At 43.4% G+C, this 12,713-nt stretch overlaps 1 pseudogene; it reads left to right on the top strand.

Moving 5' to 3' along the window:
* The first annotated feature begins 1,136 nt into the window (after nt 1–1,136).
* On the top strand, nt 1,137–11,757 carry LOC116600664 (annotated as a pseudogene).
* The last annotated feature ends 956 nt before the right edge of the window (nt 11,758–12,713 follow it).

Here is a 12,713-nt window from a genome sequence, read left to right as displayed (position 1 = left end):
CTTTTAGAGAACGTGTTGGGCATTTCTTACTCTTTTTGGACATTCAGAATCCGAAGATCCTGTATTTTGGAGCATCATGCCCTCCCTACTTCATGGGCCAGAGTCACCTTCCCCCTCAGTGGGTGATATACATTGTCCTGGTTTGCCTGGGGCCGAAGGAGTCTCAGAACGTGATACCTGCAGTTTAAAACCTGGAACTGTCCCCTGCAAATCAAGGATGAGTCAGTCACCCTGTCCTAAAAATGTCAGCTACTCCTTTCCCAGCTGCCCTTGCAGCTAAGCGGTGGGCCTGTGACCTGGAATCAGCCAATCAGCTGCAGCCATGTCTTTGATTTGGAGGCTGGTGATTGGAGGAGTGGGGTGGGTGGGGGCAGCCGCAGCCACACCCAGTTTCCACGGGCAGTGATTCTCCCTGACAATATCCCTCATCCCTGTGTTGGGAATGTGGGTTTTCTGTGCCTGCTGGTGGCTGCGGTAGCACCTTCTTTGGCCCAGTTCTGTGACATGATTTCAAACACTAATCCTGGCCGGGCACTCCCAGCTTTCGGACCCTTCTGGAGATTCTGGGAGCCACCAAATAGCATGCAACGTATCCGTTCTCTGTCAAAAGCTGTTAGTTTGGGGCTTTCTTAGTGTTTTATCAGCTCCCGTGGAAGAAGTACTTCCCCTTTTCCAGTTGTAATCTTTTCCATTTGTTCACCTCTCTGGGTACCTGGAGAAAATGATCAGCCAGCACCTTTTCCATTGAAAAAAACAGATTAGAAATGGTGTTTACAGCTGAAGATTTTCCTCCTCCTTTCCTTCTCACCCTTCAGATCATATTAAGTTGTCCTCGTTGGACTCAAACTTTTGATTCTCACCAGTCGCTTTGCTTCATAAGTTGCATCCCTCCCCTTTCGCCTGCATCAGGATTCAGGGGGTCAGAGAATCTTACTTCGTGCCTCCCGTCACCGAGAAATCCGCCACGAGAGCTGAAGTAACCTGACTTCCAGCATTTGGATTTCAAGTCTGTAAGACACATCCAAGCTGAGGGTGCGTCCCTCTGAGCCAAGTGGCATCTTAAGGCTGGGAATTTCCGTTATTATTTTAAAATCTTCTGTGAGCTTGTGTCTCCTGATCACACCACCCGAAGTGTGTCCATTCAGGTCACATCTGGTCTTTGCCCCTTGGACTCTGAGGGATTCCCTGAGCTTGAGTTTCCCCATTGATAAAATGGAGATGAAATGCCTTCCTCATTGGGCTGAGGGGAACCAAAGGCAACAGATGATCATAATAATTATTGTAGTTTTATTAAGATAGTATAATCATATCAATAGCTATAATAGTGATATTATTACTTATAATAATTAGTATAGCATCATGGCTAAGAATGTGCGTTCTGGAGGCAAACTTCTGGACTCTGATCTTGACTCTGACACTAGCTTCATGACTTTGAGCAAGTTCCTCAGTTTCCTCAACTGGAAAATGGGACTAGTAATCACAGTACCAACGTCTTATGATCCTCCAGAGGCTTAAATGAGACAGTTTGTGCAACGGGATCCAACAATGAGTGGTGCCCGAGCGTGTCACCTGCTGTTCTCACTAGTGCCATCACCCCGGCTGTCATTCTTGAAAGGTTCCACACTCAGCCTTGAGTATGGCCATTCTGCTTCATGCTTTCTGTCTGTCTTTGGCACATGGGGGACATTTACAACAAAGGCCCAGAGTTTCCCCAACTCTTTCCTCCATTCTAGCTGCTGAGTTGGAGGTGAGTAGGATGGCCACATCTTTCAAGTGTGCCCGCTTGTTACTACTTCAAATATCATCATTCTCGGGGTGCCTGGGTGGCTCAGTAAGTTAAATCTGCCTTCGGCTCAGGTCCTGGGCTTGAGCCCCCCATGGGGGGGGTCCCTGCTCAGTGGGGAGCCTGCTTCTCCTTCTTGTACTGCCCTCTGCTTGTTCTCTCTCTCAAAGAAATAAATAAAATCTGTTAAACAAAACAAAACAAAACAAAACACTACCACACCACACCTTGACTTTCACATTTGAATTTGCTTTGAAAGAAGGGGAGTGTAAGTCATCATATCTGTTTTACGGAAGAGGAAACTGAGGCCGAAAGTGACTTTCCCAAGGTCACTCAGCAAGGGTGAGGCAGAGGAGGAGTGAGAGAACAGGCTGCTGATGCTGGGCCTGGTGCTTTCCCTGGCACATGCCGATTTCACCTAAATCACTCTCTGATTTCTGAAGTCCTGCTTCCATGTCTCTTCTTCAAAGACACCATCCCATCGCTCAGCAAAGCACCCGGCAGATAATGCTCGATGTTCAGAGGTACTGCTCTTAAATTCCCGTTCCTCCCGCAGACGTAATGTTTATGCAAATTAGCCTTGAAAGAGGTTCCTGAGATACGTGTCTAACCATCCTGTCCCAAGGGCTGTGCTGGAATCAAGGGTAGGGGACTCCTTCTGAGGACAATGTGCTGAACTGAATAGACATTACATTGAGCGGGGAGGCTGGTGAAGGTTAAGGATGCTTCGGGATCTGATGTGATGGTTTATGTGTTTGATTTCTCCACTCCACGTCGAAATCATCCAAGAGTTGGTAATCCTTTGCAGAGTGCCTTGTGCCCAGATTTCAGGTGGGGTCCCCTGTCCCTTGTCATGGAGATGATATTAAGTTGGAGCTCATCTCTACCATCCCTTGCCCCCGAATTATAACTCCAGGTTTCCTATTTGATAGAGTAACCAGCTAGTATCATTTTTGTGGTTTTCTTTTTGCTGTTGTAGAACGAAATTTCTGTAACATGCATTTGTCACCGAGTAAACTCTGTGGATAATCCCGCAGGATGGCTGGGGGGCTAAGTGCAGTGTGGAACGTTATCTTGCTTATGTTAGTCTGCAGGTCCAGCCCTTCCTGCTGTTGGGCTGTCTTCCCACACAGCCCCAAGTTTCTAAAGCTCTCCTATGTGTTAACAAACCTAATCATTGAGATTGCCCACGAGGCAGGTAAGAAGACAGGGACTAAAATCTTTACCTAACAGCTAAGTGGTGGGTTTAAAGGGTTAAGAAATTCCACCCCCACCCCCACCCCAGTCACGCTGTGGGTGGGTCCCGAGACTGGATGGAGAGCTGTGGATCCTGGCTGGGTCATGTTCTGCCTCTGCCTAAGTTCCCTGACCCCTAGGTCCCAGGGCTCTCTGGTTGGAATGTCAGCTCCTGCTCCCCCATGCTCCTCTCTCTGGGGCTGCCCCAGCCCATTTGCACCTCTAAACATCACCCTGAGTATTGGGGAAGGATCAGAGGGAGACTTATGAATCCATCCGTAGCCCCAGCTCAGTGTTACCTGCTGAGTATCTGCAGACAGGTCATTTTGCCCCTCATCACCTTGGGCAATGGAGAGCTGGCTCAGTCTTGTGCTACATGAAATTGTGCTCTGGATCATTCGTGTCCTTCACCCACTTTGGCATTGCTTTCTGCCCTGCCCCCTCTCCTCGAGGCATTGAATGATGCCTCTATTATCTTGGACCCCAGATTGCCTTGTTTTATGAGTCTTTTGCTATTCCCTTTCTTTTCTCACTGCCAACTGCCACTTCTACTTTTTAAAATTAACATATAATGTATTATTTGCTCCAGGGGTCTGTGAATCATCTGGCTTACACACTTCACAGCACTCATCATAGCATATACCCTCCCCAGTGTCCATAACCCAGCCACCCTATCACTACCCCCCAAACCCCCCAGCAACCCTCAGTTTGTTTCCTGGGATTAAGAGTCTCCTATGGTTTGTCTCCCTCTTTGGTTTCATCGTGTTTCATTTTTTTCCCTCCCCCACCCCCCATGAACCTCCTGCCCTACCTCTCAAATTCCTCATATCAGAGAGATCATATGATAACCGTCTTTCTCTGATTGACTTATTTGCTTAGCATAACCAACTGCCACTTCTTGTTACTGTCAGCTACCTCTTCCATTTCTGTCCCCTCTTAATTCATTATTTCTAATCCTCTGTGATCTGGAATATGAGATAGACAACGCGGTCAAAATTCTGTCTCTAATATGAATCCTGGCTACAGGCGAGGGCTTTGGTGCGTGCACTTGATGATTAGAAAGCTTCGACTTTCTAAGGACCTTTGCTAAGGTCCTTTTGGCTTTTTTCTATAGTCTGAGTCATGTTCTGAAAGGTGAAATTTGCAGATTAAGTGACATTTCACTGCAGTGGGTAAGGGTGAAAGTGTGGCTCCCAGCGCAGAAGAGATGGGTCTGTGGGGTTGCCCTGAGTACACATGGCGGGTGGAAGCTGGAGGCTAATGTTGGGCCCCCTGTGTTCAGCTCCAGGCCCAGGTAATTCTTCCTTTCACATCCACAGAAGAGTATTTCCCTTATCTCTGTGGACAACTGCTTCAGGCCCCGAACTCAGAGTCCTGACACTTGGTGGTGAGCTACTGAGAAGCAGTAGCCGTTGTAGCCAAGGTCATTGGTCATGGACAGCAGTGAAGGATTAACAGGATTAATCCCAGAACTAGAAACTCTAAAAGGGAGTATTCCAATCACCCAGGGTTCACACACATTTTTTAATCTACACTTCAATATTTTTTAAAAGATTGTCACAATGATTTGTAATGACAAAAGTCAGAAATAAATGAAATTACACAAATATTTGCAATAGAATGCCATACAACAGTGTTAATATTTAAAGAATTTCTAATAATATGGGAAACTGCCAGTGATACAGAGGCAACTGAAAAACACATGAATAAATTGTTAGTATAAGATAATCTCAAAGTAAAAAATTATTTGTGCAAAGGACAGGAAACATATGCTCCCTGATTGTAAATCTGGTGACTGCTGGAACCTGTGGTTGACAGAAACTAGTGGTTCAGACCAGGTGTAAGACAGTAGGGAGTGGTGAAGCCTGAGGCAAATTGGAGAGAGCATTTCCTTTGAGGAAAAAGGGGCTTTTGGCCAACTTTTGCTATGTATTGCTAGCACTTTAAATTTAAAAAATATATATTTTATTTATTTATTTAACAGACAGAGATCACAAGTAGGCAGAGAGGCAGGCAGAGGAGGAGGGGGAAGCAGGCTTCGTGCTGAGCAGGGAGCCTCATGTGGAGCTTGATCCCAGGACCTTCAGATCATAACCTGAGCTGAAGGCAGAGGCTCAACCCACTGAGCCACCTAACCTTGTGAATTTGCCACAATAAAGTAGCAAAGGTGCCCCAGTGCCTTAAATTTTGAAAGGAAAGCTGGAAATCATGGTATTTATATGCGAGTCTCCCAAATTTTAAATGTTAACAACTAACTTATACTTTAAAAGCACTGTTTTAGGGGCATCTGGGTGATTCAGTAAAGTGTCTGACTCTTGGTTTTAACTCAGGTCACGATCTTGGGGTCTCGGATTGGAGCCCCATGTTGACTCCATGCTCAGCGGCATGGTGGGGGTCTGCTCCAGATTCTCTCTCTCCCTCTCCCCCTCCCCCCTCCTCTCTAAAATAAATAGATAAATCTTCAAAAATAAATAAATAAAACACTGTCTGGGCCAAATACAAATTTTGGTGATTTGGCCTTGGCTTTGGTCCAACCATCCATCACCTTCAAAGTATGCCAAGATGTTGACTCGAACTGTCTCTGAGGAGGATGCTTCCTGGACATTTTCATTTTTCTTTGTCACAGCTTTAGTAGTTTTCCAGTTTTATAAATCAGCACATGGTATTTCAATAATTCAAGACAAAAAGTGCTGAACCTAACCATGTGTGATTGTGCATGCAAGCAGGTGAGTGTTGAGGGAAAGGTGTCTAAGAATTCTGGGCAACTCCCAGAACCTTCCCAAGCTTGAGGCTAGTTAGATGCTGCTGGGGATAAGATGAAGTAGGTGCTCATATCAATGTAGGCAAAGAGGAAGGAGAAGAGGTGGGAAGTCTCTGCAAAGTATGGGAAGCACGCGGCTCTAGGAGTCAAATGTATTTAAAATGGCCTGGCCCGGCCATGAACTAGCAGTGACAGCCTGATTGTATCTCTAACTGTGACACAGGGCACGCTTGCCGTGCACTAATGCTCTATGAAGCACTTCGTAGGCATTATACCTTCTTGAGCCGAATTCCTCATTCACAAAGGGGAGAATGATATTCCTTTTCTCAAAATGTCCTTGTGAGGATTAATTCAGGTAATCTAAGTAACCTGGAGAACAGAATCAGATAAACAGCACTTCGCATTCAGTTCTGGGGTGAGTTTCAGGTTTAATTTGAACCTGTTCCCAGTAATTCAAGGAGACTGAATGGATGGCATGAACAGAATAAATTACTTAATCAAAATATCTAATTTCCCCCTTTTTACTATTCGAAATAGGTAATTTTTTCCTTTCTTGGTTTCTTAAGGAGAGGAAGCTCATTCTCCTGAGATGGTTTGCAAATGGGAAGTAAAATCCAGCCCATATGCTGCTTTGGAAAATTGCTCCAGGTGAACCCTGAGAACAATCTAGTCCCACCTGCTGCTTTCTGCAGCCACTGCTTGGCCCCTGAGAAACTTTGAGAGGTTCTTCTTTTTAACACATGTAGTTTCTACTTGTTTTTCTAGCATAATTGGGCAGGTTAGCACTCCCATATAAATGATCTGGTCAGATAACCAAATGTATCGATGTCTATGTCTGTATCTCTATTTGTCAACAAATGGTTTGTGTAATTCATTTTTTAAGATAGAGGATTTTTAAATGTTAAGGTCTGCTGTAGGCACTTCATATATATTAGCTCTGTAACCCTCACAAGAACCATGTAAGATGGGTAATATTATTACCTTTTACACAGGAGGAAGCTAGGCTCAGAGAGTGGAGGTAATTTTCTCTGTGTCACACAGCAGCTAAGTGGGAAGACCGAGATGTGTCAGTAACCAACTGGTGCCAGACAAATGTAGATTTTGTCTATTTGCCACAATAAAGTAGCAAAAACAATTATTTGGATGACATCATACACTAAGTTAGAATATGCTCTACCTTTGTCCAGAAGAAGTCAGGGTAAGGGCACACAGATCTGCCCTTAAGCTCTATCGAAAGGTGAGATGGAATCACAGGCTGCCACTGTCCTTGTGTAAGGAGACAAACAAGAACTGGTCCTAAGGATAGCTGAGCTCCTGGGACTGCTCTGCCCCCCACGGATCATCACCAACACCATTTGTCACCCTCAAAGTGCAACCAGTTCTTCTCATTGTTAGGTCCCTCCCCTCTTTTCTTGGGGTGCTGCTTGCTGACTATGGCTGCAGACACCCCTTTCCTCTAAATGCCTATGGCTCTTCTGAAGTACAGATGCATGTTCATTGCAAAGAATTGGATAAAATTTCTTCGGGATGGGTTATGTCTAAAAACACTGAGTAATGCCACCATATAGCCCTCTCGGCTTGAAAAACCATTGAGCCAGATATAGTGTGTCAGGAACAAGGATACTGATAGATCTGCTTCTTCCCCGCCGTCTCGAAGGATCCCCTGTTACTCGCTTTGGGCTCTGGCGATGGAGCTCAGGCTACCAAATGGACTGGGGCATTAGCAGGAGCCAGCAAGGTTGAATTGGTTTCCATTGGAAAGGGAGGAAAGTAGCCACATGGGAGGGAGAAAAGTGAGTTGATTTAGAGGCTGGAATACAGTGGAAAGACAGGGGAAAGGTTTTTAGGCAGGGAGAGCCCCAGAAATAAATCAGGGGTGAAGAAACATCCCCATATGTTTTGTTGGACATCCTACAACAGAGTGTCCTTTTGGAGCCTTTTAAAGAGATTTCTGTAAAGGTTAAATCAGTAAATATTTACCTTGTTCCTCACAACAACCCATTTTTTAAAAACAGTTGTATAAAAAAACAAAGGGAAAACCTCAATACATATATTTTATATTTTTCATATGAATTTTTTTGAGCAAAAAGAGCCATAAAGTTAACACTAAACTGGTCAGTTCAAGGAGTGAGATGGATAGGGAGGGGAGAGGGGGAAGTCTGTCTGTCTGTTTTTCTCTCTCTCTTTCTTTCTTTCTTTCTGAGGGAGAAGGAGAGCCCCCGAGTGAGGAAGAGGTGGAGGGGAGGGACAGAGGGAAGGAGAGAGAGAACCTTAAACATCTTCTGTGCTGAGCGTGGAGCCTGAAGCAGGGCTCGATCTCATGACCCTGAGATCATGACCTGAGCCGAGACCAAAAGTCAGACACTTAACTGACAAAGCCATCCAAGAGCCCTTAAAGTTTTTCTTTTTATCTCCTTTTCTCTTTGGCTTGTTACAATAAACACATACTACTTAAAATTTTTTTTTCTCTAATAATTGTAGACTTACAAGAGAGTTGCAAGGAGAATTCCTGGATACCCTTCACTCAGCTTCCCATAATGTTAACATGGTGCGTTTCTTCCTAAATAAGAATGGATACTGGCACAAGATGATTAAGTAGACTCCAGACTCAGACTTTATTTGGATTTCCCCACTAATGCCCTTATTGGTTCCAGGGCCCCACATTACATTCAGCCATCCTGTCTCCTCTGTCTTGTCCAGTGTGGGACAGTTTCCCAGTCTTACTTGTCTTTTATGACCTTGATGGTTTTGAAGAGTACCGGTCAGGTATTTTGTAGAATTTCCCCCAACTTGGTTTTGTATGATGTTTTCTCACAATTCTGTGGACTGAGTCTCTTACTGCTGATGTTAACCTTCGTCGTGTCAGTCTGCTGGCTTTTTCCACCAGAAAGCTGTCAGTTCCCCTTTTGCAATTAATAAATATTTGGGAGAGGGGATTCTTTGAAGTTATCTAATATCTTGTTTCTCCTTGAATACTATCACCCATGAATCTGAGTATTCCCTGGTGGATCTGACAGCAGTTATCATCATACAAGGGCTTGGATGATGGTGTTCTCTTTCCCCTCCTTCTTTTTCTGTTTGCTAGGAATTCTCCTGTAGGGAAAGGTTCTCACTTCACCCTATTTATGTACTTAATCTTTAAAAAAAAATCAGTATGGGTTTATGGATATTTCTTTAAATAGTTAATTCATGTTTACTTAATTTAATTTCTTTATTTTGGGGAGTTGTAGTAAAATATTACAGCTACTGATTTTATTGCCCAAATTGTCCCAGCTTTGGCTAGTGGGAGCTCTTTCAGGGTGGCGCTTGTGTCCTTTTGACATGATGTGTGACTTTTATCATTTAAACAGTACAAGGAAGTACAAATAATTAATGTTGATTTCCCCTGCTTTTTCTTCTCTTGAACTGATATTTATTCGAATGGGAGAGGATGCAAAGACTAGCCATGAGGCAGCTTGACTTTCCTGGAGTTACACACACAGACCTTTAACAGATGGTGGAGTTTTTCTTCCTTTTGGATCATAAGGTGACATTCTCTTTGGCATATGAGGCTAGATGGTCCTAGAATAGAAAATCAGGAATCTATCTAGGTTATAAACATCTGAAAGAGGATTTAAAAAAAAAATCACAAAGAAATGACAGGAATTTCATGTTGAAGAGTTCTGAGTGTTGCCAAAACTTCACTTAGAAAATTACAAATAAATTGCAGGCTATTTTTTGTCTGATTCTTATAGTCAAAGGCCAAAAAGATGACTGAGCTGGGAAAATCAATTTCAAGGTTAATTCTTCATCAGTAAAGGGAAACTGTGTTCATTATTTCTTTACCCATGCTGCATTGAAGAGCCCGGAAAAGGACACTTTTAGGCTGATGATGTCTTTGAAGCATTGTCAAAATTCTTCGAGCTAATGAGCTTACTTAGGAAAAAAATATATTGGGTGCCTACTGATGATATTTCAGCAATGTCTGGTTTAGGATCAACATTTGGGGTGAAAATCCAAGAGAAGATGAACATTTCAAGGATGTCTTATCACTGCCAACCATTGGATTGGACAATTCTGTGAGGGCAACTCGGTCTAGATATCAGGATAGCCAAGTTGTGGAAAATAGTATGTTAAAGCATCAGGTCATTTCTCTTTTTTGTGTGAAGATTTGAGAGCCGATCCTAGAATATTGAGCTTTGTAGGGAAATTAACCTGGCCAGGATCAATGAAGGGCTCAGTTGCTGTGTTTTTGGAATACCTGGAGAAAACCCTTTTCAGTTTCAAAAATGTTAACTTTCCACATACTTTGGTTATAGCAGACACTCTCAGTGCCTCCTGGAGTGCTTGGGTATCTGTTCTAGGTTTGAAACACTCATGCCATGACTTCTTTGTTCTTTGTACCTGTTCCTTTCTTCCAGGACCACCCTTGAGTCACTGTGGCCTTCTGCCTACAGGAGCAGAGAGCGTAGGTATCTCTGGGAGTTTGTAGTACTTGGGTGGTAGTAGCCAGTGACTGTAGGGCTGGGTGTAAAAGTCTTTCTCCCTTGTGTTGGTGTGGGGGCCGATTCTGGTGTGTGATTCTTTCTTCAGAGGTCCCCAGAAGACAAGGCCATGGTTGGAAACTGCTTGAAAGGCCCCTTTGCCTCTCCTGCTTGCCTCATTGCATTACAGGTTTCTCCTTAATAACTCCCTTGAACACACGTCCTCTCCTAGGGTCTTCTTGGGACCCTGACCTAAGATGCCTGGCATACTTGGCAGAGACATTTGAAGCGTTGACTACATTGATCATGCAACTCAAAGAAATAAGCACCTACCTCATTTGTCAGTATTTTGTATGTCAAGAAATTATAAGCCAAGGAGCACCTGGGTGATTCATTCTCTTAAGTGTTTAACTCTTGAATTCCACTCAGGTCACGATCTCAAGGGTCCTGAGATTGAGCCCTGCATCTGGCTCTGTGTTGGAGTGGAGCCCGCTTAAGATTCTCTCTTTCCAGGGCACCTGGGTGGCTCAGTGGATTAAAGCCTCTGCCTTTGGCTCGGGTCATGATCTCAGAGTCCTGGGATCCGGCCCTGTCTGGCTCTCTGCTCAGCGGGGAGCCTGCTTCCCTTCCTCTCTCTCTGTCTGCTTGTGATCTTTGTCTGTCGAATAAATAAATAAAATCTTTTTTTTTTTTTTTAAAAGAAAAGATTCTCTCTGTCTGAGCTGCCATCTTGCACCTAATCTCAGCTGGTCCACCTGAGACCCCCTGAATGTCAAGCCTAGTCCCCCACACGGTCCCTTTTCCTCCCCAACAAGATGAAAGAAACTATCACGAACCAGGAGAAATTCGCCAAACTGCAAGCACAGGTGTGCATTGGTGGGAAAGGAGCTGCTCGCCTGAAGATGAAGGTGGTTCACAGAACTGCTACAGCAGATGATAAAACACTTCAGTTCTCCTTAAAGAAGTCAGGTGTAAACAGTATCTCTGGTTTTGAAGAAGTGAATATGTTCACAAACCAAGGAACAGTGATCTACTTCAACAACCCTGAAGTTCAGGCATTGCTGGCAGCAAACACTTTCACCATTACAGGCCATGCTGAGACAAAGCAGCTGACTGAAATGCTACCCAGTATCTTAAACCAACTTGGTGCAGACAGTCTGACTAGTTGAAGAAGACTGGTTGAAGCTCTGCCCACACAATCTGCGTATGGAAAAGCACCACTTGCTACCAGAGAGTAGGAGGAGGAGGAGGATGAAGTTCTAGGTCTTGTGGAGAATTTTGATGAAGCTTCCAAGAATGAAGCAAACTGAATTGAGTCAACTTCTGAAGAAGATAAAACTTGAAGAAGTTACTGGGAGCTGCTATTCTATATTATGATTGCTTTTTAAAATTTTGTTCATGGATCTAATAAAATCTAGATCTCTAATATTTTTAAGCCCAAGCCCTTTGGACACTGCAGCTCTTTTCAGTTTTTGCTTATACACAATTCATTCTTTACAGCTAATTAAGCTCAAGAAACCTGGGAATAAAGTTTGAAACAGGTTAATAAAGTTCTTTGCCTAGGGGGGAAAAAAAAAAGATACTCTCTGTCCCTCTCCCTCTGCCCCTCCCCATCCCTTAAAAAAGATAGAGCCAAAATTTATCTATAGATACATTATATTGGTGTTAAAATTTCCGTTTTCAGTGTCTGAATTATTATTTAGTGTTTGAGGTAATATTCTTGCTTTGGAAGAAAAACAATATTGCATCTAATGTGTTTGCTGGTAAACTCAGGATATACACAATTTTTTTTTCCTGATATTGTGGTTAAAAAGCACACTTGAAACTTTCCTCCCTAGTGCTCAGTATTTGCCAGATCTCCAAAGGTGTTTTTGGAAGTCAAGTTTGACTTTGTGGCCAAGTCCATCAGTTACATCAAATGGACTTTAAAGATTTGTGGGAACAAATTATCTCTCTCATTTACTAAAAGCAAGTAAGCATTTTTGGTAAATTATTTTCCATTTTCATTAAAAAAAAAAAAAAAAAAGACAGCCTTGATGTTGCAAGTGATCTTGGATTTGTTTTGATGTCATTCTTGACCCAAGAGGGAAAAACTGGGGTAGGCAAGTGGATTGATACCATGTGAATAAAATGAAGATTCAATTTCCCTTGCAAGGGGAAAACCAAATTATTTTCATCTACAAGGCCATAGTCTTGCTTTGTTTTTGCTGATGTATAATCTGTTTATATATTCCAGGTGACATTAGAGGAAGCTGGTGTTTTTGGTTTGTTTCGTTTTGGTTAATGGCTTGAAGATGAGCACTGAAGGTTGTGAGAGCTCTTGTAGGCATCTCTGTGGTCTTGCCCATCTCTGGTGTCCTTTGATCATAAGATTTTCTTTTCTTTTAGCTAAGATTTGTCTCTGAAGCAGAATCCCCTTTTCCCCAGTTAAGGGATGTTGTGGAAGTTCCATTAGAGTTTGGTTTCAGTC

Source organism: Mustela erminea, chromosome 1 (genome assembly GCF_009829155.1).
Source record: "Mustela erminea isolate mMusErm1 chromosome 1, mMusErm1.Pri, whole genome shotgun sequence".
Classification (NCBI taxonomy): Eukaryota; Metazoa; Chordata; class Mammalia; order Carnivora; family Mustelidae; genus Mustela; species Mustela erminea.
The sequence above is the reverse complement of the archived record's forward strand: the minus strand, read 5'-3'. Positions and strand labels throughout refer to the sequence as shown.